Consider the following 10,000-nt stretch of genomic DNA (forward strand, 5'->3'; position numbering starts at 1 on the left):
ACTAGCAGGTCACATTGCCACTGAAATGTATTCTTCCATGAGCCACCACACTCATTCAAAAATACGATAAGGTAAAGTATGCACTTTACATGTAGTGAAACAGAAGGCATGTGCTAACAAAACCCTGTATCCAAGAAGACCCTAATGATTGCACCATTTAGCAACACATAGGAATTAAAATCTTCCAACTCAAAGAATAACTCTTGTCCTTCAGTAAAATAAAAGGTTTTACACATACAGTAATTTGTTAATGATCCTGAAGGAAGACACAGATGAAAGATTTTGATGAAAAACTCTCGCTTGTGCTGCCTATGACTGCTCTTTCTTTTCGCAGTCCTAACTACTTCTATGAGCTCAGGTCATGAAAAATACTGTGCTATAGGATTTCATTTCTTACCTCTCAGACTATGCCAGTTTCTTTTTTGAAACAGTTCCTTCTTTTGCTGTTTCAGATTGAGGGTCTTTCCTCATCTCTGAGGAAATATATTCAGTCAGTACATTGTATTTTTAGTGTATGTACCCAGAAAACTGAACTAATTGCTCCTTAGAAATGTTTTTTATCAATTAGTATGAAAACTCTTGAAAAAAAATCTTTGGATATTTTGATTAATCCACAGCTGAATCTTGGATTCTTATCTGAGTTTTGTTTGAATTATTTTTGGAGGCTTTTTGGAGGCTTTTCCAGTATCTAACTTCAATCTCTTGCCAGACTTTAAGCTATTTACATTGCTGCTTTACTGTCACATGCCCTTGGCAATAGGGTGTTATCACATAGATACAAGTAATCCATAATGACTCAAAAGCAATAGCACAAATTTAACTTAAGAGGTAAGTTAATTTATCTTAACTTGTGGTATCTACTCATACAGGATACGTGTTGGATTTACACACTCCTCCAGAATTCACTAATAAAGAACTCCTAACCAAAATTACCTTCAAGGATGCTCTCCCCGTACAGAGAGCTAGAACAAAGGCACTACATAACAAGGTCTAGCAAATCTGTCTAGTTCCTCCAGCTCAGACAACAGAGCCTTGTGGCTTAAGATTCAGAAGTCCTACCGAAAAACTGCAAGTGCCAAAGGCTGCTTCACACCGGATGCTTCATTAGAGCTCCAGCAAGATCTTCTAGGAAAGAGGGAAAAAAAACCACCACTGATAATGATTTGTATGTGAGCATTTTTAAAGCAGCATACGAAAACTGCTGCTTTACCAACCTACCTTTTGGATTACACTTTGCAGTCATCTTACTTTGCAAAGAGACACAGAAATATTTGATGATATTGAAGAGACTGCAATAACAGTATTTTAATATGGGAATAAATAATGGCGTAACTATATACTTCCAGAAGCTCTAGGAAGGGCTAGGTTAGAACTCAAACAGCAATACAAGTTTAAAGAAATAACCTAAAATGATTAAAGGAGAGAAGACTAAACAACTTATGCACATAGGAGTAACAACAACACACCTACATTTACCAGTATCCCTCTATATACAGATTAAGACATATGAAGAGTTACAGACATAATATTCTCCTGGAAAACTTAGAAGTCAGACTACCACCCTAGCACACTGGAAGCCATATATTGGCTTTGGCGTGAAAGCATAAACAATGGACTAAAAACAGTAATCACAAGAGGGAATCGTTAAAGAAAGCAATGCGTTCGGAGTTCGTGACACCGAGTACCAACCACCTCTGCCAACTAACTTCTAAGCAGAGCCTGAGCCAACACTTCTATAAAGACAGGGTGATCACTGGAAACTTGCAGCATATGCTGCTATTTACATAACTAATTGTAGCATGCACAATCAAAAAATAGCCTCCAGCTTTAGCATATACATGCAAAATTATTGATTTTTTTTATGCAGAAGACTAGAAACTGCAAGAAACAAAGCCGCAAGAAACACAGCCACAAGTAATAGCCATGAAAAAAGATAGAAGATGCAACTCTTAGATTGCAGAGGCTATTCTTCAGGTGATAGTTTTGAAATTTACAGCTAGAATATAAATCCAGACCTGATTTAATGACAGCTGATACCCGATCCAAGCTTTCAGTAAAACTGACATATACACTCCATAGTCTGATGGTAGAGATGATCAAGAAAATCTTACCAGTCTCAGACAAGCTGTGGTCTATCATTGCAGGCACTGTAATACAAGATGAATGCTTTGCAAAGGATATTGCAAGCCACACTAACGCTGGTCTGTCCGTACAACATACACCTAATCCTTACAGAAAAAAAACAAAAAAAAGAAGAAAAATTTAGTGATGTAGACTAAAAGCACTAACTGTGTTGCCCCTAAAACTCTGAAGTAAAATAGAAGGACACCAAGATATGGAAAAATATAGAAGATGGACGAAAGCTGCATTACAGTAGCATCACATGAAAAACGGAAAAGCAAGCTTGAGATGCATAAAACTCAAGATTTCTCAGGCAAAAGAGCTTGTTTGTATAACCTAGAAAAAAAATCCATATTGATTCTCCAAATAGTCTCCTATGATTCAGAAATAATGCTATTACAGAAGCTAAATATTTAATTCTATAGATTAAATCTATACTGGCTAGACATGGCATACTTATTCTTGTAATGACAGAATAGAGGAGAACTGGTTACATGTTTAAACATTTTATAAGACAATATCATTTTAATCATGTTGTTTTAAGATAGCTACTCGCCAGTAAAAAATATCTACTCACCAGTAGTCTTGGAAAATGGCCTTAAAGCTGTGGAGAAAAAAATAAATAAATAAATTATAATGCAACATCCATAAAACTAGGAGTTTACCTGTTCCATACTTGTTAAGAGAAAATTCAGAAACAGATACCCTGATTATGCAACTACGAATGCTAAAAATATTAACATTGTAGATTCTTATGAACACTACAGAAAAATGAAAATGTGGCATGTTAAGCCATTTATGTGAGTTAAACCCTTTACAATCACAAGAAAATGTATGCACGAGTAGATAAAATAATTTGGATACAGAAGAAGGCAACCTTCCACGAATCTGTTCCTCTTTACTAATCTCAATCAAGGAAAGACCCTTGTTTAAGCATCCTCTACAAAAGGAATTTAGCAACGGTTCCTGTGAGCACTCAGGCTTCAAATAGTCCAAGTCACAGAGGAGCCAGTGAATCAGTCCATGGTAAGAACAAGGATGGAGGAAAGCAGAACAGAGGCTGAAGCTCATGGGAAGCACTGGAGATCACCTGGAGAAAGGAGACCAACTTGGAAACTGCCTGGAGACAACTGGTACATAGGCAGCAACTCAGACCTCTCCTGAATCATCGCCCATGAGTACAGCAACGCGTACATTATCCCGAACAACTCTCTGAGGGCAGGTTTTGTGTTATAGATGAGGCTATCTCATACCTACCTGCCTCTGAAAGGGACAGTCCTGCTCGCTCCCTGCTGTCTTGCTGTCGGGCACATCAGCCATGCTGCCCTCCTCTTGCAACAGCCTTGTCACCATCAAAGTGACTTCAGAGAGCTGAACTGGCAGTGTGCTAACCCTCCCAAAAAGGGCTGGGTATGCAGAGCCACACAAGTACACTTAACATCGCTTAGAACCTTATACTGAGGCAGCTGTAGATACCAAAATCGAAATGAAATATAATTACTGTTAGTATAGTGTGCATCGAGCACAGTTACTCCCCTTGTCCCTCTATGGATGGGAAATTTGATTGTAATGACAAAGGTATATTTTATTTACCAGCAGAAAAAAACACTCCAAAACCCTCAACAGTTAACACTGTTAAAGTAAATCAGATTTAGGCCCTGATGCTGCAAAGGCTTATTCACTAAACTTTATCTTGTCATAGGACAATTATTTGTCTTGTTCCTCCTGTTAGAATGTATTTGGAAAATGAGTATATACTGCTAATAGACTACTGGAGTTTTTTAACCTTTTAGGCTACGCATGTCTAATGAAGACAAATATTATCCATGAAGCAATCTTATGTCTGCATGTTGATAAAGTAAATGTTTATGTTAGTTTTCAAATGCATGATTTTCAATTTTTGGTGTTACATTTCATATTACTTTAGTCATGGCTACTTATAAAAAATAATTAGTGTTTAATTTGTAAACTATTTAAATATTAAATAATATGAAATAATTAGTATTGAATTTGTAATTTATTTTAAATAAATTTGTATTTTTAAATGACATGTATTGGTATCAGTGGTCAGAGAGAAACTACAGCTGAACAATATATGGAAATACTTTCACTAAAATGCTGAAGCGTATTAAAAATACAATAGCAAATGTTGATATCAATTTTTTTTTACTCTGTTTAACACAAAATAAAAAGTGCTACGCTGTAAATAAAATCACAAAGTATGTAAGGGAACTGGACATTACAAAGTTTTAGACACAATTAAGAAGAATTGAAAATATATGATTAAATTCCTTCCCCTCAACTTCTGAACTTTTCGTTAATACTAAAGGAATACTGTTGGTCTAGATATTGCCCCTAAATAAGAGGCAAATTTTTGGATAACAAACACCAACCAAACCATTGATCTTACTACGAAGACAACTGAAGTATTTTAAAAATCCGCCTTGACAAGAAGCAGAAGTGAAGCTTCATTTATTCTTTTAATCTAAACAGAGAGAAATGAAAATGTAAGTACAATAAAACAAGAGCCGACATTTTTATAATTATATTAACATAGGAAAAATCAATATGCAAGTCAAATTGGTCCTTTCATTCTATCAAACTGCACCTGCTTTGAGCATCATCTAAACCACAAGAGGAAAGTATCAGATGATAAAAATCAGTACTGATCTATTGAACCAATTAAATGACACAATTTTACACCAGTTGAGGATTTAATCCACAGTATTCTGACTAAAGCTCAGCAACAAATATGAGCTCTCAATTATTATCTGAAATAACTGCTCAGTAACGTATTCAAGAATAAAATTGTCAAAACTGTAGAAATTATTCAGAACCATAATTTTGCTGGTAGTTTTTCAGTGAGATTTTTCTCTTTTCTAAACATGGGCTGCTTCATCATTTAGAGACTTCTGAAAAATGTCCCTGCCCCTCATCAATTAGGCACAATGTTTTCAACAGCTTGATTCAGGAACTGATAATAGAAGGTAAAATCTTTTACCTATTATTCAATACTTTGCATCTAAGACAAGTCAAATGTTCTCTTCTCCCAAGCATCAGGAAAGCAAATAAACTGGGCTACTAGAAGGGAGCTTCTGCCAGGCTTAAGGCAATGCCAATGTACAAAACCATTGTGGTTTAGAGGTTCAGTGAGAAGGCGGTGGCAATATGGGTGGTGGGGGTGGGGAGAGATGCTTTAACGGTTTGCTGAAAGGGGACTTAGCCCACAGAGCGGTTACTTTTCTGTTTCATTGCACCATAGATCTAAGAACATTGGCACCAATCTTAGAGCAACAGGTGAGACAGGAGATGATGCCACGAGGCCCTCAGCAAACTACTGAGAGTTTGGATTGCCAGGAGGCAGGACGGGGTGCAGGTAGTAGTCCTTGTTTTCCCCGGAGTCCATAGAGCCACCACCATTTCCTCAGCATCACCAATGGAAGGGTTAAGGAAGACGGAGATCTGACAGTCTAGCTGTGGTCTATCCACTAAGTAACATCCTTCCTTCAGCAAACAGGTCCACAAAGGTGAATAACCTGTAACCAGGGTGTTAATCAATCACCAACTTTGTTATCTAACATTTATGATTTCAGTTTAATTTTGGGTGGGTGGGTGTTTCCATCTAAACTAGGACAACTTTCAGCAACCTAAATTTTTGTCTCAATTCAAAATATGGCAGAAGGACAAAAAAAAAAAAAAACTGGTGCTGCTCTGTCCTTCTCTTCAGTCCCAGACCAATATTATCTGCTTTTTGGATAAAGAAATTTAAAGCAGTCCATCTGGAACTAAAAATAGTTCAAGGAAGAAGCCTAGTTACGAAAATTATTTCTATAGCATGGGCCACAGAAATTAAGATGTGTCTTTCAGAAAGAAGTTTAAATTGTGTTTTAATGCTGTCACTGAAAAATTTAAAAAAAAAAAAACACACACACTACATAAGCCAAAAAAATGGATTACAAATGACTGAAGTGGAAGCTTGTATGATGCACTTTGGTAACTCATCAATGCAGTGTTTCTACTATATTAAAATCAAATTATTAAGTGTATTCTAAATCAGTCAGTCACTTCAAGGTACATGACTATCACAATTATTGAAAAAGGCCTTGATCCTGAAAACATTTATGTCTGTGAATTTTTAGACAAGTGAATAGTCTTTGTAGGACTGACCTCCTACTTTACGTTGTTCACACATATGAACTTGTACGCACGATCAGAGACTAAGGTAGGAATACACATTTACAAGCTATCAAGATTTTACCTAAAATGTCTCTTAAAACAAGATTCAAAGCCATTACCAGCTGTTTCTTATTTAAAGCTTAAGAAATAAATGCTCATTAATATCAGTGTAATACTATAGTTTTACATAGGAGTAATGTTCCTAAGTTTTCATCCATTCTGCCTTCAATTAATGTAAATTAAAATATTATCTGCTTACACTTGACCTAAAAAAGTCAACTCAAAACCAGCAAGATCATTTGTACTCATATCAGCCACTTACTGTTAGAAACATTGCAACTACGAGAAATTAAAATGATACCATGAATAAAACATCACAGATTTTATTGTTTAATATATTTTAAGGCCAAAGTGGTGTCTAATCAGGAAATGCAGTCTTACATTTTATGAATAAATGACTATCCTATCTCTATAAGGAGGAAAATATTATCTGTGCCCAAAAAAATTAAGAGATATAGGTATATATATTTCAACAAATGGAAACTTTTCAAACTATCATGCTGTGAAATAAGTGGGGCTTTTGTTTGTGCATTCCCAAATCAATATGCATTCTGATAAATGCATGAAGTGTTATCATTAAGCTGTGTGGCTCTCTAGATTACTGCAAACATATTACATCTATTTAGCTGAAAAGAACAGGGTACTGAATATGAAGTCTGCTGCCTTCCATCTATTTGTCACTCTGTTGTTTCATTTTTTTTCTTTAACTTTTCCCTCATATCTTAGCAAGTTACACATTCCCCATGGAAGATCATATTCATGACAATTTTTAATATTTTCAATGAAAACTGTCCATTCAGCACAGCACCTGAAAAACACACTTTCATGTGAAGTCTTTTATTCTGCTGTTCCCAATACACACGCATTCTTTTTTCATATCACAGCAGTTTAAAAATTGTCCTCTGTAATTTAAATAAGGTTTCCGAAAACAGTAAGCCTTTACAGGGATAAACTAGAACATTTCCAGTCGATAAAGTAATCTGGGGACGAAATACAAAGCACCTGAAAACGCAGACTGCAAAGAAAACCATTTTAACTATAGCAACAGCACTGCATAATGTTATAAGGAAAATTATGCAATTAGGTCCCTTATTAGACTTATGAAGATTCAGATTCATGCCAGTTGGGGGAAAAAAACATTGTTCACCATGGCTCCCTTGAGCACTACCTAGGGGAGGGGAGCGATGACCAGACAGCGAAAATTAAGAAGAATGTGTCCCACCTTACGCCTATTCTGCCAATCTGTCGTGGTTGTTCTTCTAGCTCCATAGGTTTACTTTTTTTTCTTTTTTTTTTTTTTTTGCTGACAAGTAATACAAGACAGATTCTTGCCTTCTTGGGATCTTGCAATCTAGTTTAGACATAGCACGTCAAGTGGTGATGAAAGAAGGTTAGGGTGGGTTTGAAAAGATAAGGATTCCAACAGTAAACGATGCAGAGACATCAGTTTGGTAATGTACACATGTTTTGCATGATTCATTGGACCAAAATGGCCAAAGGAACTTAAAAAGCTGTCAAAGGCATCTTTACCTCTGACCTACCTAGTCATCCATCTGCTTCCTCATACTGTCAATCAAAACTCTCCCGTCCTTATCACTATTCTATTACACACATTTTCCACAACCATTTCTCCTCCAGCTCTTAAAAAATATCTTAGCAAACATTTCAATCAGTCATTAAAAACCTTGTTAAAATATGCAATGTGTCATCAAATATGCATAGCATATTCGTGCAAAATCTGCAGAGCGCAAATCGCCGTATTACATTTGATATAGTATTAATGTGAAATATCGTAGAAAATGTTACCAATAAGAACTTTGAATTACTTTCTACTGATCACCTCTTTTGGAGCTTGATTTTGTGCTATTTCAATAAAGCAAAGAAAGGCCGATAGCATAGATGATTTTACAGAGCAGTTAAATTAAAAGCCCTCTCAGCATGCCTAGAATAGCAATACAAGTTATACTTCATGTAAAATGCATGCAATTAGTTGCTGGGCTAACAAATTCATGCACAGGGTTTTGCTTCAACTAAACTGAGCGCGCTGCAAGTACATTGTCATTTACACACACTAGGTCAAAAACTGCATGTTCGACTCCAGATGAACGCAAACATTTTAACGTGTCAGTAAACATACGCTTCGCAGACACACACCTGCACCTCCAATAGTAATAGTAGCAATGAATTGACCTACCGACAGGGATAAGCCTTTATTTTACTTCAGCAGCCTTTATCGCATCCAGTCTCTCGCAGAAATAGTTACGGAATTTTAACATCCTGCCGAAATAGTTAGGGAATAACATTAACCGCTCAGGCACAGGGAAAGGGTTTTGTGCAGACCGGCCGCACATTACCTGTTTATCCCAAACCAACAAATGAAGCCCACTCAACACAACCCAGCCAAACCCTTTGTGATCAACGATCTCTGTGAAACGACGGCCCGGCCGGTCGTCGGGCGGAAAAGCCGCTTCCCGCGGCGGCGGGGCCGGCGGCAGCGGAGCGGGCTCGCGCCGGCGACGCCTGTCAGCGTTTCCCGCCTTTACCAACGGTCGCGCTTCGGGGCCGGGGGGCTTCTGCCTCCCTCGGGCCAGCGCGCGGGCGTGCGCGGCAGCGGGGGGCCGCGCCGAGAGCAGCCCGGGAGCGGGGAGGGGGCCCGGAAAAAAAAAAATTAAAAAAAGCCCCGTTTTTCCAAGCCTCGGTAGAGCGTTTGGGGGGCTCGGTGACATCCCCGCGCGCCGCAGCAGCCGCGGCAGCGGGGCAGGGCAGGGCGGGCGGGCCGCGGGCACCGCACGGACGGGGCTGCTGCGCACCAGGCGGCTTGGGAGGGGGCTCGGCCCCCTCTCCCCCCCCCGGCCCCGGCTGCCCGCGGGGCTCTCGGGCAAAGCTGCCGCGTTTTCCCGAGGCCGCCACTGCCCCTGAAGGGACGCGCTGGATTTGGGGCCGGGCCCCCGCGCCCCCGCGGCGGGAGGGCGCCGCTGGGCCCCTTCCGCGGCCCCCCGACGGCCCCGCTGCAAAGCCGTGTGCCCGACGGCGGGGCCCAGCTACCCGCACTCGCCCTCGGGGGCCCCGGCGGGGCGGTCGCTGCGCTGTCGGAGGGGCCCGTCGATACCGCAATGGGACAAAGTCCGGCCCCGCGGCGGCCAGGGCAGCTCCGCGCAGAGCCCCCCGGAGCTGCCGGGCCGCGCTGCCCCGCGGAGCCGGGCACGGCAGGGGCCAGAGAGAAACTCGCCGCGTAGCCGATGCGCAACACCTGCGCACCGCCACCGCAGGCGGCTGCCAGGGCACCTTTCCTAAGGCCTACATATAGGTCTTTATATAGGCTCCTCCGCCCGCGCGGCGGCCCCGCGCAACGGGAAAGGCAGCCCCTCTAGCCGGTTGCCTCCAAAACGGCGCCCGACCGGGCGCACCCGCAAGAGGCGGCTCAGGGCGCCCTGCGGGAAAGCGCACGGCAGCGCCCAGGTGCCCGTCCGCGCCCTCCCGCGTCCGCCACCCGCGCGGGGAAGCGAGGCGAGGCTGCGGCCAAGCACCACCGTCTCCAGCGCCGCCAGCAGCCCAGCTCCGTCCTCCACACCGCGTCCACGGCCGGACAACTCTCCAGCCTGCAAAACGCTTCAGGGTTTTGAACGTAAAGACCTGGATCGTT

Source organism: Struthio camelus, chromosome 6 (genome assembly GCF_040807025.1).
Source record: "Struthio camelus isolate bStrCam1 chromosome 6, bStrCam1.hap1, whole genome shotgun sequence".
Classification (NCBI taxonomy): Eukaryota; Metazoa; Chordata; class Aves; order Struthioniformes; family Struthionidae; genus Struthio; species Struthio camelus.